This window comes from Chrysoperla carnea, chromosome 5, assembly GCF_905475395.1.
Source record: "Chrysoperla carnea chromosome 5, inChrCarn1.1, whole genome shotgun sequence".
Lineage (NCBI taxonomy): Eukaryota > Metazoa > Arthropoda > Insecta > Neuroptera > Chrysopidae > Chrysoperla > Chrysoperla carnea.
The window spans coordinates 32,911,018-32,919,812 of record NC_058341.1 but is presented as its reverse complement, the minus strand read 5'-3'; positions in this window follow the sequence as shown (position 1 = coordinate 32,919,812).

Below are 8,795 nucleotides of genomic sequence, written 5' to 3'. Positions count from 1 at the left end.
AAATGTTTTTTCCGAATACCATTCATGGCTTAGATTTGATTGGTGTAAATGTTGACGGAAACGTGTTGATTATGGAAGATTGAAAGAAAATCTTCCTATTTTAAACCTCCAATAAGACGACGAACACTGAAATCCTAGGATAAAGTTTTTACACATTCATCCAGGAAAATGTTATGGCACTCTGATCGTTGTATGCATTACAAAAGTAGTCCAAACAATCGGTTTATTAGAAAGAAAATTATTAATACATGTATACATTTCCAAATTTTTATGGGTGCTGGGGTAAGTTTCTAAAGAAACGTTCTGTACATATATCTGTTACTTTTACGTGACATTTATGTATCACGTGTGTTTGATTCTTGGTTAAAACAAGCCATAACTTCAGGTTGTCATTGAAATTGTCGTTGTATATAATAAAATATCTAATTCTATATATTTTTATGATATACTTTTATAACAGAAGAATAAAATTCTCATATCAATAAATTTAATTTCATTGACAGAAAAACACACGGTTAAATATGTGAATGAAAAAATATACGATCATATTTTTTTTACATCCGTACGTAGTAAACTGGAATTAATTTTCACCACAAAAATCGATGTTTTTCAACGAATACTCACGTTTAGGAGCTCGCGCCCTGAGTTTGTTTTTGAGTTATCGGGTTGACAGACGGACGTACAACCGAAAATGGACTAATAAGATGACTCTATGAACACCTACACCAAAATATTTTCGTAGCATCAATATTTTCAAGCGTTACAAACTTGGGACTAAACTTAATATACTATGTATATTTCATATACATATGGTATAATAATAAAGAGACTTTAATAACACCCTTATTTTTCAAGATAGACTGGACGAGATAGCTACTTAATGTTGAAAATTTAAGAAATTTACAAAGTATTCTATCTTTATAATTTGTCTAAATATTTAAATCTAGATAATTATGTTTACGGACGTCATGTGGCGATCAGACCAAATTTTTCCTCTTGTGAAGAATAAATATGTTTTTTTTGTCATGTGATCGATTCCAAATAGTATATTGAGTGAGAGGTACTGTATATTAGGTATTGATTTTAGATAATTTATTAGTGTCATTTATAAATTTCATTATTATACATCCAAAAATAAGAAACTAACTAGAAGTTTTCCTTGTAAAAAAAAGTGTATTAACGATTACTTGTGTGTTCTGTTTCACAAATAAATGTAATAAAAATAATCAGGTCAATAACTTTTCAGTTCAATGCTGGAAATATATATATTTTCTTATAACTTACACAAACAACTAATATACCAGCTGGCCCGTAATTGTTTTTTTATTATTTCTTAAGCTGCAACTATTCATTTCAATTGTAACTAGAGGTTCAAGCTAATATTAATACTAACGGGAGTGATTAGCGCTTTCATTTTGTTTGGCTGTAAAATTAATATGATATTGTTTTATAACTTCAAAGAAGGTAATTGTATTTTGCCATACAGAATTTGGGTTCGTTTACTAGCGTGGAGCCAGCGTTAGTAAAGCAATCGTTCAAGTGTAAGACATACCTCATGCTAGATTAATTTTTTGCCTTATATATTTCAACTATTATATCCTTCTCACTTCATTGCTATTAATAATTAGAAAGTTTCGCCATCCACTTCTTCGGTGTGTTTTTTGTCAAAGTGGACTATTAATATGAACCAGAATGTAGAAACTAACAAACAATATCATATATTATACGCAAGTAGAAAAAAAGAAAAAAAGGTGAACAAACCAATTGAATCAAATAGATGATAAACATAATAAGATCTTAAAAAACACCCTCATAGAAACTTTATTTTATATTAATTGAATTATCAGAGTTTTCTATTAAGTGCTGTAAGGCCAACTAACATAATTTCAAAATGTATACTTGGTTTACGGACGATGCAAAATTTTATATTCTTATTTGTCATCGAGTTTGTCAAAATTTTGTACGGTTTCGTGCGACAAATAATTAATTTTGTCCAAAGCATGTGTAAAATTTTCAAAACGAGAGAACTAATAAGTATTGAGAATTGGAAACTTGTCTCATTTACTAACTACCAATAAACTAATCTTTCTACATTATTCTATCAAGAATTTCATAGTAAATTCGACTGAAAAACAGTATATCGTTACACAGGGCTGGTTCTTACAGATACTATTTCCCGTTTCAAATTGGTGTCTTTAGTCATTATTTTGAATTTTCGATAGGTCAGCTTTCAGCTCTCCTCCATAATTTTGAGGTGACCAATCAACTTTGTCAACCATAAACATTATAAAACCCTCAAATCAACAGCAATAAAATCTTATCTTAAATCTAAGTTAAAAGTTATTTAAAATCATCTGAGCTCAAATCATTCGTAAAACTTGATTTTAAACGATGTATATATACACTGCATTTAAAAAGAACTGTACATAATCCTGTTGATCTTCCATTTAAGCAAATAATCGGTAAATATGTGTAGAATTTACGCTACAATTGCTATCAAAATGCATGTATGCATGTTTAACAATATCTGTAAAGTTAACCCGACACTTTATGGAAAACAAAATTATTCGATTAAAATTTAGATTTTTTTTAATTTTTCTTACTTTGTATCGGATTTGTATTAAAAGGAGAGTTCGTATTTGGATATGGTTCTTAACTGGACAAACAGTCAAAGGCAAACGCCTTAGACCACTCGGCCATTTAGGCTCTGATCGTTTATATCAATATACTTCAATTTATCGGGATCTTTTATCAAATAAGACCAGCAGGTAGATGTTTGACAACATAAATGGCTTCATTTTCTATTTTCTGACGAATTTTTTTCTACGTTGTGAAGCCGATATATTTTGATTCTGTTCATATATAGGTCGATGAAACTTGCTTCCCGTTGGGACAATCACTCATTGTTCAATGACTGCTGCCAGATTAAGGTCGTTCAGTATGACATTTATAACAAGTTAGATACCGGTTATCGGTTATCTCTGATTGTTCTGATCTTCAAATATACCTTATTTTCAAAATTCTTGAGTAATCAATAATTTTTTATCCACGGAAAGGATTGGTGCCTAGGGCAATTAAAGGATTTTAAAATTTGTATGTGTGAATTTTGATAGCTATCAGTCGAAGTCTAATCCAATGTACCTCTAAACGGTTCTGTCAAAGCAATGAGCAGAACATCAGCTTCAGGAAGGCTTCCCATTTATTGAGTTATTATGGCTCAGTTTTAATCAAACCATCACATTTCAGGTGATTCTATTTTGATTTTCTATTGAATCAATTTCAGAGATTTTCTGTGAGAAATTTGGAAACAATTGACAACAAATTGAAAATCCAATTAAAATATTGAGTTCTGGTACAACTTCGTAGACAATATCGAACAATATGAATCTAATTGTACTAAGAGTAGGTAGGTTATACACAATATTTACTGCACGTTAGCTTATTTACAATCTAACTACTATATGTAGCATAATTCAATTGTTGGTAGGTTAGTTTGGTGCAATTATATTTCAAAGCCGTTTTATTCGAATAGCTCCAGCGAAATTAAAATTTCTCTCAAAAACCAACGTATTAAAAATGTTTAGTATGAGATCATTATTGAGTCAATGGCTTAACGAAACTATGGGCAAAGATTAATAGTTGTAGGACGTTGCAATCATTAAATTATTGGAAGAACCGATTAAGAAACGATTGATAGAATTGAAAAATAATAGAAACTGGTTTTCTAAAAATTTTCCAAAGCAATTTGGGAAAGTCTAATGAATTCTTAGTAAAGGCTTTCAGAATGAACCTATGATTTTTCCAGAATGAACCTATGATGTTAGCCAATCAAGCTAAACCAAGATTTGTGGATTGAAACGTATGAGCTACATTGCTCTTTAACGATATCGAACACATTTTTAGACACATAAATCTCAAAACAATAATCGCTAGTTTATTTTGCTTGTAAAATAACAATATTATTCCCATATTTTTTCTGTCAATATTTCTACTCATTTCAGATTTTGAATTCAACTTTTATACATAATGTGCATTATTTGAAATGAATAACATATCAAAAATTTTTTACTTGTAATTCATAAATTTCACTTAACAAAATTAAAATTGTCGTAAAATAAACAACGTCATCAATTTCATAAATTTTATAAATTTAGATTAATTTTGACTAATTTTTCATATGTGACTTTTTTATTTTATTACATCATTGTTCGGGAGATATACGGAAAAAATCCGGGCGAGTTGATTTTGTTGAGATTTTAATACCAGTCAGAGAAATCGTCCTATCTGATGTTTTACTCCACGATTTGGTCTCACAACCTTAATCAGGAGTGAGATATGTACTCCCAATATGGAAATATCTTCGAAAAAGCGTTTTCAACGTGACTTCGTCGTGAAATACGAACAGATTGGTAGGAAGTGATCGAACTATTTACCACCTTGTACCAAATTTCGCCCTCCTACCTTCAGGAAATCCATTAATTTTTTCCTCCATAGTTCATATAGCAACCCAAAGCCATCTCGGAATTATTACAACTATGGAACCTTTGTGTGAAATAGTTGGTAGGACGATAACTTTGATTTCCGTAAAATATCATCGCGGTTACTTCGCGCGGATTTTTCCCGTATACATCCCGAAACATAACATAGCCAACAGGACGAGATTAAATATATTTAAAAAAAATTGTGATAAGTTAAAAAAAGAACATTTTCAAACTTATTTATTACCGTTATTATTTTTATTATGTTGAATAATCTTTTTTTAATTTTTAGTGTACTATAAAATTTTATTTACAGGAAAATTTTGTGTTTTTTACAAAAAAAAAGAAACATGTATTCTTCATTGGTAGTTATAAAAATTCACAAAAACGATGGCTTATAAAATGAGAATTTTTGCTTTAAGTTTGATTTTAATTTTTTTAATGATACTCAGTTTGCAAGTTATACATTCGGTTGCTGGTAAGTTTTTTTAGAGTTAATTTATGATTCTGTTCCTGATAATAAATTGACGATAATTACTTTTTATTAACTTCCCAGTGGAATAGTTATTGTAATGGGTTCGATTTTGCAAAATGAAAATTTAGACATATCTCACGTTACAAGGCCTTTAGAGTCGAATAGTATGGTTTTTAAAAGGATGTCCATGTGTGCTCATGTATGTATGTATGTTTGTTCGGATTTTCGTCACGCATATTTCGAGAACAAATGATGATATTGACATGGGACCAGTTTCATTTAACGCATAATTATGCAACTTAGACCTGATTAGGTTTTGAGCAAAATCGGTCGAGGTGTTTTTTTTACCGAATGAAAAATTGTATAATCGTCACTATTATCACTTATCATTTATATAGTTTTAACGTCATGGGGGTGCAGGAGGCGAAGCCTCCGATGGGTGGTCCGCGGAAAAATACAAAAAAGAAATTTTTACAAAAAAAATTATAAATATTTAAATATATGATATTGTTTTATCCTTTCCACTGAGAAGTTAGTCGTGTGAACCTTTCGGGTTACACTTAGACCGCTTTTTTTATTTAAAAATTGTCTTTAAGTAAATGTTTCAATAAGAAAATTGTGTGGTTGAAATGAGACAATTGCGTAGATTAATTACCTGAATGTAAGCATTGAATAGCTTACATATTTCGGTCTTAATGTAGTTTTTATATAAACATTTAAATACCTACCATTTACGAATCTAAATTTCAAGATAATAAATTTTAGAAATTAGAAAAGAGTCTGTAATTTAGATTGTAAAATTTGCTAATAATCCATTTATTTATGATTGAGTACACTGTAAAAAAATTCAATGGTAACCTTACAAAAACAAATTTTAAAGCTGAAATATTTTTTTATTCCCGTACTTTTTGTTCAGGTATTGATACTTGGTAAATTAATATTTTTTGGAATTATTTTATGTAAATTTACGAATATTTTTACAGTGAAAATTATTTTTACGGTGATTTTTACGGTTGTATCATGTTGATGATACAATTGGCACAATTTGCAATATTACTAATACTTGGTAAATTTACCTTTTTTTTACAGTGTACTTACTGCTGTTTGATCGACCTAATATGAGTGTATTTAATTTTCATCATTTCATTTTTTGACTGTGGCGGAGTTGAAAGATGTGAGTCTGTTAACGCATGAAACTGAACGATTAGTAAACAATTTTAGCAGATTAGCTAGCAAATGCTAAATTTCCACCTGTGAGTACGTGACCCGAGTAAAAAATTCAAAAAACTTTATCGGTGATTGAATTATGGCAATATTAAATGAAGCACTTATTTATCACGTTAAAAATTATAAATCACGTAAAAATACACAAAATGTGACATGAGATAGGCTATTTTGTTGGTCAATATTTTTTGAATTAGTGTGCATTGAAATATGTATATAGTTAACTTGAAACATTTTTGCTTCAGGTCCAGAAAAATATGGTGACATATGGTTACCAGAAACATGCGATCCAAGTAATGTGGAAGTTGTAATGAATCAAACAAGCTCGGATATTACATGTATTTGCTTTAAACATAAAGATGATGACGTGAGAAGAATTGAATGTGAACAATAAATAAATAGTTTTAAAAATACAAAAAAATTGCGTTAAAATTATTAAACACGAGCCAAATAAAAGATGAACAAATTAACAGCAACAATTATTTTGTTTGTAGAAAAAATGTTTTTTAAGAAAATAAACCACAGCAGCTGCTGAACTATACACGCAATCATGATAATACGGAGACGTAGCTCGCCTGTACTTGGCTGGGTACCTCCTGATGACTTTAACTCGGGTACAGTAATCCACCTTTTAGGCAAAGTTGATGGCAGACAAGGTGATGTGAGAAGATGCTAGACACCACAAGTTTGACCCCCACATTTTCGTTTCTCCCGACTTTGTACTACTTTGCAAGAGTGTGGGAGAGGCTCCAAGGAAGTGTATAAAATTCTAGCCTATCCTTGGAAACTTATAAGCACTATTAAAAATAATGTGAACAATGTAATTTTAAAGATACGAAGAAATTTTTGAATCAAGCGCGCTTAAAAATGAAAAAAGAAAACGGAATTCGTAAAACTGCAACTTGCGATCTTTTTTCCATAAAGAGTATTTTATTGGTATGGTTTTTGGTGTCTTTGATATTTTGTCTATTAAACGTTAAATAATAACATTTCTACAAATCTGCCATGAATCTTGAAACTCCTTTAATAAACCACTCACCTAAAGATAACATTAATGTATTATCAGTTAAAACATTTTATTTTTTTAACAAATAAAAGAAAATCGTGTTACATGTGACAGGTTAAACGCTTTTATCTTTTAATTGTTTGACCTCTTTGTGTAATCTTTGTGAAAACAACAAACATAAAATAGAATGTTTCTACCTTGACGTAATTGATTTCCTACATAAGATTTATGTTAGTTGATTCCTATTATTATTAACATCCTAGAATCTAGATAGTTTCTAAACAATAGGTCAATAAACTTAAAGTATAATTTTAACTATTTCATTGTTATTATACATTTCCTTAAACCTTATTTTATGCCTTGTTAACAGAAAATACACAAACTAAAATAAAATAATATAAATACCGGTCACGTTTCAGGATTCTTTGATGGCCGTGAAACTTTATAATTTTTTTAAGAATCCTCTAAATCTAAGTTGGTATTGAATTTCAAGCAATGCGAGTATATCCATTATGCTATCCATTTTAAATTTGGATATATTATAGGTATTCATATTGTATTTGCCCACGTTACTTTTATTTTTCGAAAATTTTGTTAATTTTCCCAATTTTCATTGTTAACACCCAGGTACTTTTTCTTATTCCACTGTACCTGAATGTCAACAATTAAAATTGGGAAATTAAACAGGATTTTTGAAAAATAAAGCACCCGGGCGGTTAGAATCAGAAAAGCTATAGCATATCCAAATTTCAAATCGATTGAGTAAAGGGTGTAATCGCAGTGCTTGAAATTCAATTGTAACTTTAACCATTCTTATGTGGAAAACCATTTTTCTTACAAAACATAGCTTGTTTTCTTAGGTAGAAAAAAAAACTTTTCATATCTGACAGCAAATCCAGGAACAGCATATCTGATATCGAAGATTGTCGTTTTGGAAAACCTTTCAATTTCAGGAGCTAATTCGAAGGATATAAGACTATAAATTGATTTAAACATTTCTCGTAAGGCTATGAACTAAAGTATGTTCGGAATGAAACAACACATCTGATGTCTAAGATTGTCATTTTCGAAGAACAATGAAGGAAGTGGAGCTAAAATGACCACAGACCTTAAACAGATTTTAAGATTACCATAACCAGACAATGACCTACATTATTAAACAAAAATTGACCAAGACATTGTAATCATAAGTTAAAATTTTAAATATTTTTTAACATAGTAAGTAACATTGGAGTCCCCTTCATAAAAACAAAATAATTAAATAAAATAAGCAGCGCCCGTTTTATAAATTCCTAACACATTAATATTATAAATTGATAATCAATATTGGATTTTTATATACCTACAATAAAATACATAAAATTTTACATTATTTTACGTACGTACACACCATTATTCAATTTTTGTAATTATCATCAATATGTTATTTTATATTCACAAAATAAAAAAAAAATTAAAACAAAATACATTTAAACTGAAAATTGATTAAGCACATTAACAAATTAAAAAAAAAAAAAAAACAATATAGAGATGCGATTATATATTCATAAAATCTGTAGTGATTTTTATTCGCTTATTTGAAAGCCCAATATTATGAAAAGGTCATCAAGGT